The sequence below is a fragment of the Megalops cyprinoides genome, chromosome 8 (genome assembly GCF_013368585.1).
Source record: "Megalops cyprinoides isolate fMegCyp1 chromosome 8, fMegCyp1.pri, whole genome shotgun sequence".
NCBI lineage: Eukaryota > Metazoa > Chordata > Actinopteri > Elopiformes > Megalopidae > Megalops > Megalops cyprinoides.
Genome location: NC_050590.1, coordinates 11,521,652 through 11,531,144, shown reverse-complemented (window position 1 = coordinate 11,531,144; position 9,493 = coordinate 11,521,652).

Here is a 9,493-nt window from a genome sequence, read left to right as displayed (position 1 = left end):
TTTTTTTACACTGCAGAACACCTTGAATATCGTGAGGACCAATCTGCTTTTAAATTATTTTAATTGACATTTGTAAATCTTAATGGTATTTTGAATAAAATGATTCTGCTTAAAGAGTATATATTTCACTGGCAGTATGGAGAGAATAATATGCACTTTTGTATGCAACTTATTATTTCAGATTGTCTCCGGCATAATCAGCTCTCTCTTTGTGTTCCTCCCAGCACAGTAGATGTGCTGTCCTCTCACCACTTCCTGGTTACCATGACAAAGCCTTAGCCTTTACAATGCTGAAGAGTTTCTCAGGGTCACGTCTGTTTTTCATTAATTCAAGTATTTGCTCATGTATTCATGCATGATAATGGTACAAAATAAATTGCTGTTCACTGTAATGTACAACAGTGATGAAGTATTTGATTTGTAATTTGTGCTTATACTGAACAATGTATCAGGTCTGTTTTACAGCTGATCCCGAATTTGTTGGTACAATTGTTGCTTTGTGACTTGGTGCAGTATCTTACCGTAGCTAAAGCATTTTACATAGATGTTATTTTATTTTTACATTTAGAAATGGGATAAAATAGCAGGCACATTGCCTTTGTCTGGATATGTAATTTATCAACAGATTCGTTTTAAATTATCATGGCTCTGGCTACAAATTGTTTGTAATTATCAATTAATTTGCACTCATACAGACTGTACCATGAATGAACTCATTCTCAAATGCTCAAGAGCACAAAACTCTGATTGGGCTGGATTGATTATAATAGAAATGTTCTGTGCTGGGCACCAGGGGGTTGTATGTCTGAGTTGAGGCTCTCCATTTATAACCTTGAGCAGGGTACTTATCCTGAATTGCCTCAGTAACAGTCCTTCTGTACATGACCTGTATTAGCCATCCTCCATATTCATACCTATAAAATATGTAAGGTAGCAAATGTCACACCCCAGTTTGAGCTCTACTCTGGCTATTTTTCTTCCACTACCTCTCTGGGGGTGGGGGGGGGGGGGGGGGGGGCACACCACATCATTTTAAAATATATATATATTTAATGACTGAGAGAGAAATTTGACCCTGCTGTGATGGACCTTGACTTCACTCAGAGTCAGCTTGTCCTGACCTTACCCTACCCATTTCCCTAGCGACGGAGGAGGCAGCTGGGTGATCACATTGCCAAGCATTGTAGACACGGGGTGCCTTTGACAGAAGCTGGCTGCAGTGCAAGCCACTGTGCCACTGACTCTGTACAGGCAGAGTTCCAGTAAACCCCTCAGAGTAAATGCCAGATTGAGAAATTGAGATCTGGTCAGCAATCTCTGCACTGTTTTCTGAGAGGCCCTTGTCTTGTCTTGTGACATTAAATATTAAGGAAACAGTTAACACATGTTAATTAACTACTCTCCGTAAGAACGCTTCTGGTAATGTCAGTTTAGAGGAAACCATGCTGTCTTGGTCATCCATTAGGTGTCCCTAATTATCAAGCAGAGAACAAACATGGCTTGTGGGCAGTATGAAAAGCTGTAACAAAGTCAGCAAAGTCTTACATCACTGAACGATGAATGCAAGTAAATTTTATCTAACAATCAAGCATTTTTTGACACGTTTCTTCAAAGTAATTTTTCTCAGGTACAGTTCATTTGTTTGTGTTGTTCTAAGAACATTCTGAGGCAAAGACATCCATTCTCTAACACGATTCTTAAGTTTTTGAATGATTGGTTATGGCCTATCCTCCACTCAGCCCCATACAGTTAAGGTGTTCTTTTTCTTTGATCAGACACAATTCAAATGTTTCATGATCACAGATTGACAATGGCACTAATGATAATCATCATCATTAAAAATCTCATGGCATTCATAGGATTTTGAATTAATGCCTAGGTTCTATCAGAAACCAACATGCTACATTGCTGCAATATAAAATGAATGCCTATGTGAGACTTGCGGCTGACTGGAGCACATCACATCTTTGTTGGAGTCACTACCAATCTTATCCTCTAGGGGTGCTTTGTCCAGGCTATGGCTGACAGCATCTCCTGGAGGAGCTGGTGAAAGAGGATATATGCACAGCATCGTGGATGAAATTGGCAGGTCCCATATTGGTGTCTTGTTTATGCCCACATGGAGTGGGCCACTTGCAGGTCATTGACATCCATCACATGGGCATTTATCCAGAGGTCAATGTGCCCCAGAAGAACAGAGGCTGAACAGAAGGAAGAATTCTTTTCTACATTCCCTCCCCTCGCGTACTGTAAGAATATGGTCCTCCTAAAACGCAATGATTGTAATTATAATGACTACTATTATCATTGTGTCATTTAACAGATGCTCTCATGGAGGACCACCTACTGTGCTGGAGGCAACTGCAAAAACAAATACACTACAAAACAGTATTGGCAAAACACTGTCTAGACTAAAATAATTCATTTGAATAAATCAAAAACCTATAATACCATTTAATATCTGAATGCAATATAACCCAAAAACTGATTACATTTGGTTATTTAATTGCACATTAGCTCCAATCATCCTGCAAGGCAGATTGGAGAAATAGAGTTGGAAAACATTTTAACAGGCATCATCTTTGGCACAATTTAAATCTTACTGCAAGTTGTTGTTAAAAAACACCAGCCTTTGTTTTAGTCTGTATACCACAGGTCAGTGTGTTTGGCTATATATGAAATACTCCAGTGTGGACAGTGTGGATCAGTGTATTGTTCTGACCAGGGGTCTGGGATACACTTCATAGACTGCAATGCTGGACCAAGCCCATGTCTTGCCAACCCAAGTGTCTAAACACACACTGGCACACACTCTCATGCAGTCCATACAAAATACAGTACACACCCATCACTGTCACAGTCACATACATACACACACACACACACACACACACACACACACACACACACACACGTTTGCATGCACACGTGCTTCCGCAGTCCACACACACCACAGCAGTCCCTCCATATCCATTCCAACAATAAAAAAAACAAAAAATTCTCCTAAAAATCCTCCTAAACCACACGCTAGCAAGCATACAAAAAGACTACGCAGTATACTGGAAAGTAGAGAACTCTTTGAAGTCCATGCTTTGCATTCTCTTGTGTTGAGGACAACATTATAATGATGGCAGATGATGCAGAGACAGTTACCATCATTCAACCTGGGAAAGAGATGGAGGAGCACATGGCAGATTCTCGGGACTGCTCTGACCTCCAGTCCCATCTAAATACCTTCTAAACAGCTGCTCCAAAATACAGTCTCTTCAGGCACAGTAACCTAGAGCAGCTCCACATTTTTTTTAATACATGTGATCATGGTTGTGAAAAAAAAAATTGATTATAAGGCTTTCAAAGAATTATTTTCCTTACATTTTTATTAATATGCAAAATACACTTACAACACCCAGTATGTTCACCTTGTCTAACATAAAATATAATTTGCTGTCTCTGATAACTAGTAGCTTGTATGTAAAAAATATTTTCTGGTCTGATTTTGTCTTTGCTCATATTTTGTGTTGCCTTTTGGTATTTTACTGTAAGTAGTATCTGGTGTATTCATTAGTGATTTGGATTTTGCACTGGAATTTTATCCTGAGTGTAGGCGTATATCAAATAAACAGCAAAAAAGAAAGAAAGAAAGAAAGAAAAAAGAAGGGACAAATGAAAAATAATGATGCTGATTATAAAACTAATTAGGTTTGATGTCTTTCACCATGATACAATGATTTGGTGTATTTTTACACTGCCACATTAAAATGCAAAACAGAAAACTGACCTTGCCAATAAACATTTCCTCCAGCAATACCATAGAATTCCTCAACAAATGAATTCATTTGTATCTATTTAAAACATAGCTGTGATCATTTTCTTCAAAAACATAATTTGATAAATTACATGGATAGGTGAGAATACTGTTCTTTTTAATATTTTTGGTCATTTTCTCAGATGATATCATTCTGTCTTTTTTCATGCTCTTCATTCATTCATTTACATGATTTCAGTCATTTTGCCTGTTTTCATTCATAAATAAATAGAAAGTGATAGTCTCATTTTCACTGATGTTTATTTATAGGTTAGAATACAGGGGGATCGAATACCAACCTTGTTATCTTTGTCAGAGACTACTTGCATGTATGATAGGCACAAAAAAAAGAGTGATGACTGAAATTATGTAATTAGAAAGTATTTGGAATTATAGATCACATTTTCTCAGGTAAGAGAATGCTGCATGAGGATAGAGCTGAGCTAAAGCCTGTTTTAACCAGCTTTGGATTCAAATGAAACCTTGACCTCCCTATCAACCCTGTAACTTTGAGAAACTTTTTTGAGAAGCAGTTTTAATTGCTATACTCCACTGATAGATTGTTAGGAAAACAGAAAAGGAAAATGCCTTCAACAATCTTGAAAAATCCTTGAGTCATTCATATGAGTAAGACTCACAACTGACACATTGATAGGTGGATCCTAGATAATGTAATTACTAGGGTCATAAAGGTGCTCATGTAATCAAAGTATTGAAAAAACAATTACTGCACCCTGCACAGTTGTCTGCAATAGTGCAAGCCCTTGACATTGTCAGGGAATGTATGAGGAAATCAAAATGTGGTTGACATTTAATCTGGCATATATTGTGTGCACAGCTATGACAGCTGCATCAATTGCTTTTCAGCTGAAGTTTCTGTGTCCAGCGACTCATTAGCGGTAACGCTATTTCCACTTTGTCTGAAAGCGGCTGTAATTCATTTAACGGTAAGGCCTGATTTTGACCCAAATGACCAAATAACAAAATTAAATTACTTGGCATGCATACAACTGGACATCACCCATGTGAGAAATCTCAGGATAATGCCCCAAAAGCCTTTGTTGCACATTCATCCAACTGTGTCTCTCATCAGGCCTAATCAGGAACTATAGTTGTCCGGCACTTCACATGTGCTTCACATGCTACTCCAGCAATCACTCAGCATGGCTCTCTTTAAATTCAGTCATGACATCAAGATCAGCAAAACATCTGACGTATGATAATGTATTACTGTAGCAGTGCTATTCTTCATGAGACCATAAAACATTTAAATACATCACTAATCTGAGAAGGAGAAAAATCAAACATCTTATTCTAAGCTATTCACATTACTATCACGGGGTAATTCAAACAGACACAGAGAGGGGACAGAACTCTTTGAAAACTGAAAAATGACACTCAAACATCAAAATAGCAGTACAATGGGAATATTCTTTTTTATGTGGTCTGAGAAATGCAATTAGACACTTTTTTACTATATGCAGTTCAATGGTCTTTTATGGTTTTTATGGTTTATGCAAAAAGGACAAACAAGTTGAGAGAACCATCAAAGGTAAAACAGATAAAAGCCTGTACTCCTATAATCTTATATAAGAAAGAACACAAATGCATTTCATTCTCTTAACAATGTGCTCCTTAAGTGTAGATGGGAATTAACTAGCTAGAATGCCTCTGAGGTCATTTTTCTTCCAATAAGTGGGACACAAGTCACAAGTGGAGAGGATCCTGGGACCCATTAAGATTACATTTCATACATCTGTTTCACAGTGTTTCAGACCTTGGTCATTTTGCCCTGGACATTTATTAAAGGTTTATATTTGCCGCTTAGGGCCATGACTTCATTTATACTGAATGCAAATGTTTTTTGGTCACTGCAAGTTTCTTTTATCATATTAATAATATTTTTTATAATATATTTTATTATATTAAGCTCGTCCTTGTCCGTATATTGACATTCTATTTCTCAGCTTTTCTGTTGGCGTGTGGAAAGGCTCTCCTACAGCTGGCAGTGAAGAGGGACAGGAATGCTATTAACATGCCATTGTTGGGCATGCACAGTGCTTAGAGTTTTCAGAGGGTCATGGCCTGAAGGTAAGAGACCCACTGGAATGCTCTGTCTTACATTTTTCGTTCCCCATCCTTTGGATAATAGAAAAATATTGATCAAGTAATCGTTGCTCTCTTCTTGATGAATGTGGATGTCTTTCCTGAAAGCACAATAGTCCCTGGTGTGGCACATGCAATTTATATTCCATACAGTGCACTGCTTAATTCGCCCAGTCTCTAGCAGTGGATACACCAATCAGAAAGAGGCTTAGCTTGTACCAAGAAAATTGTTAGACTGTCAGCCAATTTTGCTTCGGCAGTCACATTTCAAGAAGCACTATGAGTAAACATTTTAAGTTGTGACAAACTGGATCGTAACTCTTACTGGAAACAATCAGGACAACACATACCAGCTTCTTCAAATTTCTCCTGTCAGATACAAAGAGAAGATGCGGCAGAATGGTCACCTTTTGAGGTAATTTGCCCGTGTTCACAGAAGCTGGGATTTTTCTCTCTCCTGTTTCTGGCCTCCTAGGCAGAGCTGTAAGGCAGCCTGCTCAGCTGTAATGGTTTTCGTGCTTGCCTGGCTGCCCAGGGCATTAGGCTCAGACCTTTATCACTCTGTGGGAAGCCAGCTCATTATGGACACACTTCACTTTACAGCAACAGAGGTGTCTCCAGGGGAAAAGAAGATGAGTCTCCTCAATTGCAACAGATATAAAAAAAAATGTATAAAATAAAATGCAGTATTTCATGCAATTAGGTGTATCAGTGTAGACTGAATTATTCTAAACCATGCCGTATAAATGTGATAGAATGTTCAAAGCCAAAATAAAATGGTTATGAATTATGCATTTGAAGGGGCTGTCAGGGGTTTGAATGATTTACAGGGACTGAATATACATTAACTAACAACTACATGTGAACTAACAAAAGCATAATAGGTGGGTTCAAGGCCTGCAACTGCAACTAATAACAAACTCTTTTGTGATACCACATATTAAAAAATAAAATATGGGAGAATCGCTTGCCACAGACAATCAATCTATAGCATTCATTATTGCAGTTTTCCCTACACTAGCTATTGCAAGATAGCACAAATAAATCAATACTCTCATATAAAACAATTTACTGTATGTATTGTGTTTCATGTAATATTACATTAAAGTCCACTAGTGTGCTCTCCTGTTGGCTGTCCTGCCCTGTTTTGTTTCAAATTACAAAAAACTCCTTTCCCTCTCTTTCTCTGTCTCTCCATCTGTCTGTCTGTCTATCTCTCTGTCACACACACACACACACACACACACACACACACACACACACACACACACACACACACACATTCTTAAATACTATAACTTTAGTAGTCTACCGTATATGCTGTATAATGTTACATACACATTTAGAAGGTTCTCATTTCTGGCGACAAGTATAAATTCCACATATTGTGACATACTTGCATTTGATACATCAGTTTTAAATACACAATATTAGAAAGCGTCTAATTTGTTTCAAGCATATAATTTTCCTTAACAGAAAACAGTCTTTAATTTTGGTGTATCTTTTCTCCACTACTCTCATTAGCTGCATGCATGTACCCTCAGGTCTTTACCACATGTTGAGAGTACAAACGAGGCTTCTAAGAAGGCTATGCCAGCATGAGTTGAGCAGTTGTTGTAAATTCTGTCCACTAGATGGGGGCCTAACTCTTAAGCTGCCCTTTGTAATATCAATATAATACTTTCTGAGACATGTCTGATTGTTCAAGTGACTTTGTAAAACCCTAAATCACTTTGTTTTTCATGAAACATGTTCATTGTTGCGATTGGAAGTAGGACTGGGATATATACATTAATCACTCTATGAATGATTAGGTTTGGCACATTGTATTGACTGAATCATGAAATCAGGAACCTAAAAACTTAAAAAAAAACCTGAGGTGGAAATTGTAAAAACATTTAACCATAAAATTAATAAACAGTTCAAAAAGACACAAGTATACAAGCAGCATAGCACTGTGCAAGTTAGAAAGATATAGTCATGGTCCACAAGTTCATCAATTTAAGACAATAGCCTTGACTAACTTTCTTTTTATATTGTATGAGAATTCTTTGTACTATGAGGTGTCACAAACTAAAAAATGCTGAATATAAACTGTGGAAAACAAATGAAAAATGGGACGACTTTTACTATTGCTTCAACAAATATTATCAAGTCAAAAGAAAAGACAAAAGCATGTAATTTTCCTACATATCATAGAAGATAAATCATGTTAACACTATCAAGATATAAACTAATAGAATCAATAGTTAAACAAGCTGTATCTTTGATATACAAAAATAATTTGTGCTAATCCCTTGAAAAGGTTTTCTATTAAAAATAATATTTGTGGTCACTGGCAGTAAATGTTTCCTCTCATCAGCTCTTGCAAAATAGTGTATATGATAATGTATGAACATGTGCATCTTGTGTAACTTATCAGTATATATTAATATATTTATATATATGGATGTGTTCATGTAATAATCTATAATCTAGCAGCAGTTGCTTTAAACAGATGCATGTGAATAAGCAGTACAACTGCAACTGCAACAAGGGACAACTCTGGTATCACTAAAGATAGGATACCATCCTGCAGATCACCTGGAGTCTGATCACACATCTTGCTGACAAGAAGCTATGTCACTGCATTTTATTTCAGATGAGGCCTCTGAGATGATTTCCCGTTTTTTCTTATTTTTCATCTGAAAATGTCATTGACCTGTATACATTGCCATGACAATCTCCTTTTATCATATTGCTGATGCAGGATATATATGACTGAAGGAGATATTGGAGCTGCACTGTCTGACAGCTGGGTTCAACACCCAATAGGAGCCAATGAACGTGATAAACCAGGCCCTCCCAGATGACTCCAACAAACAAATAAATTAGTCTCTGTTGAGTTACGAAAGCATTGTTGCATGGACTTCAGTTCAGTTACTTATAAAAGAATGATTAAAACTCTCTACTGTACACCCAAGACAAAACAGAATATTAGGTATCGTATACTTCAGCAAAACTTGTTCCAAAACTTGTTTTTACCTTATCCGAAATCCACAAACATGTTTCAGATCACTTATCTCCCATGTCTAATTTCCTGGACTTAAAGGGACACTCTGATAAGAAGTCATAATTTGATATGTTGTATATCTCTAGGCAAAATTAGTTAGAACAACATCCCCCTCCCCCTGGCTGATGAGGCAGCTGTGTCAGAGGGAAGAAACAAACAAGTTCTGAAATAAATATATCAGAACAGATTCTCAGTTATTCCCCCTTCCTTCTGTGGTCCTTATGTAGTCCAAGTTACACTACAATGGCTTTGGAAAGTATTCATTACAAGACATTATGTGCATTTAGCAGACACTCTTATCCAGAGTGACTTCCAGGACAATAGAACATAAGTGTATTCCAACCCTTTCACCCCTCCAGATTTGAACCCAATAGAACACCTGTGGAGAGAGCTGAAGATGGCTGTTCACAGACACTCCCCATCCAATCTGACGGAGCTTGACAAGATCTGCCAGGAATGATGGGAGAAACTGCCCAAATCCAGGTGTGGAAAGGTATGATTTCTGCCCTAGGTTCTTCTACAAAGTACTG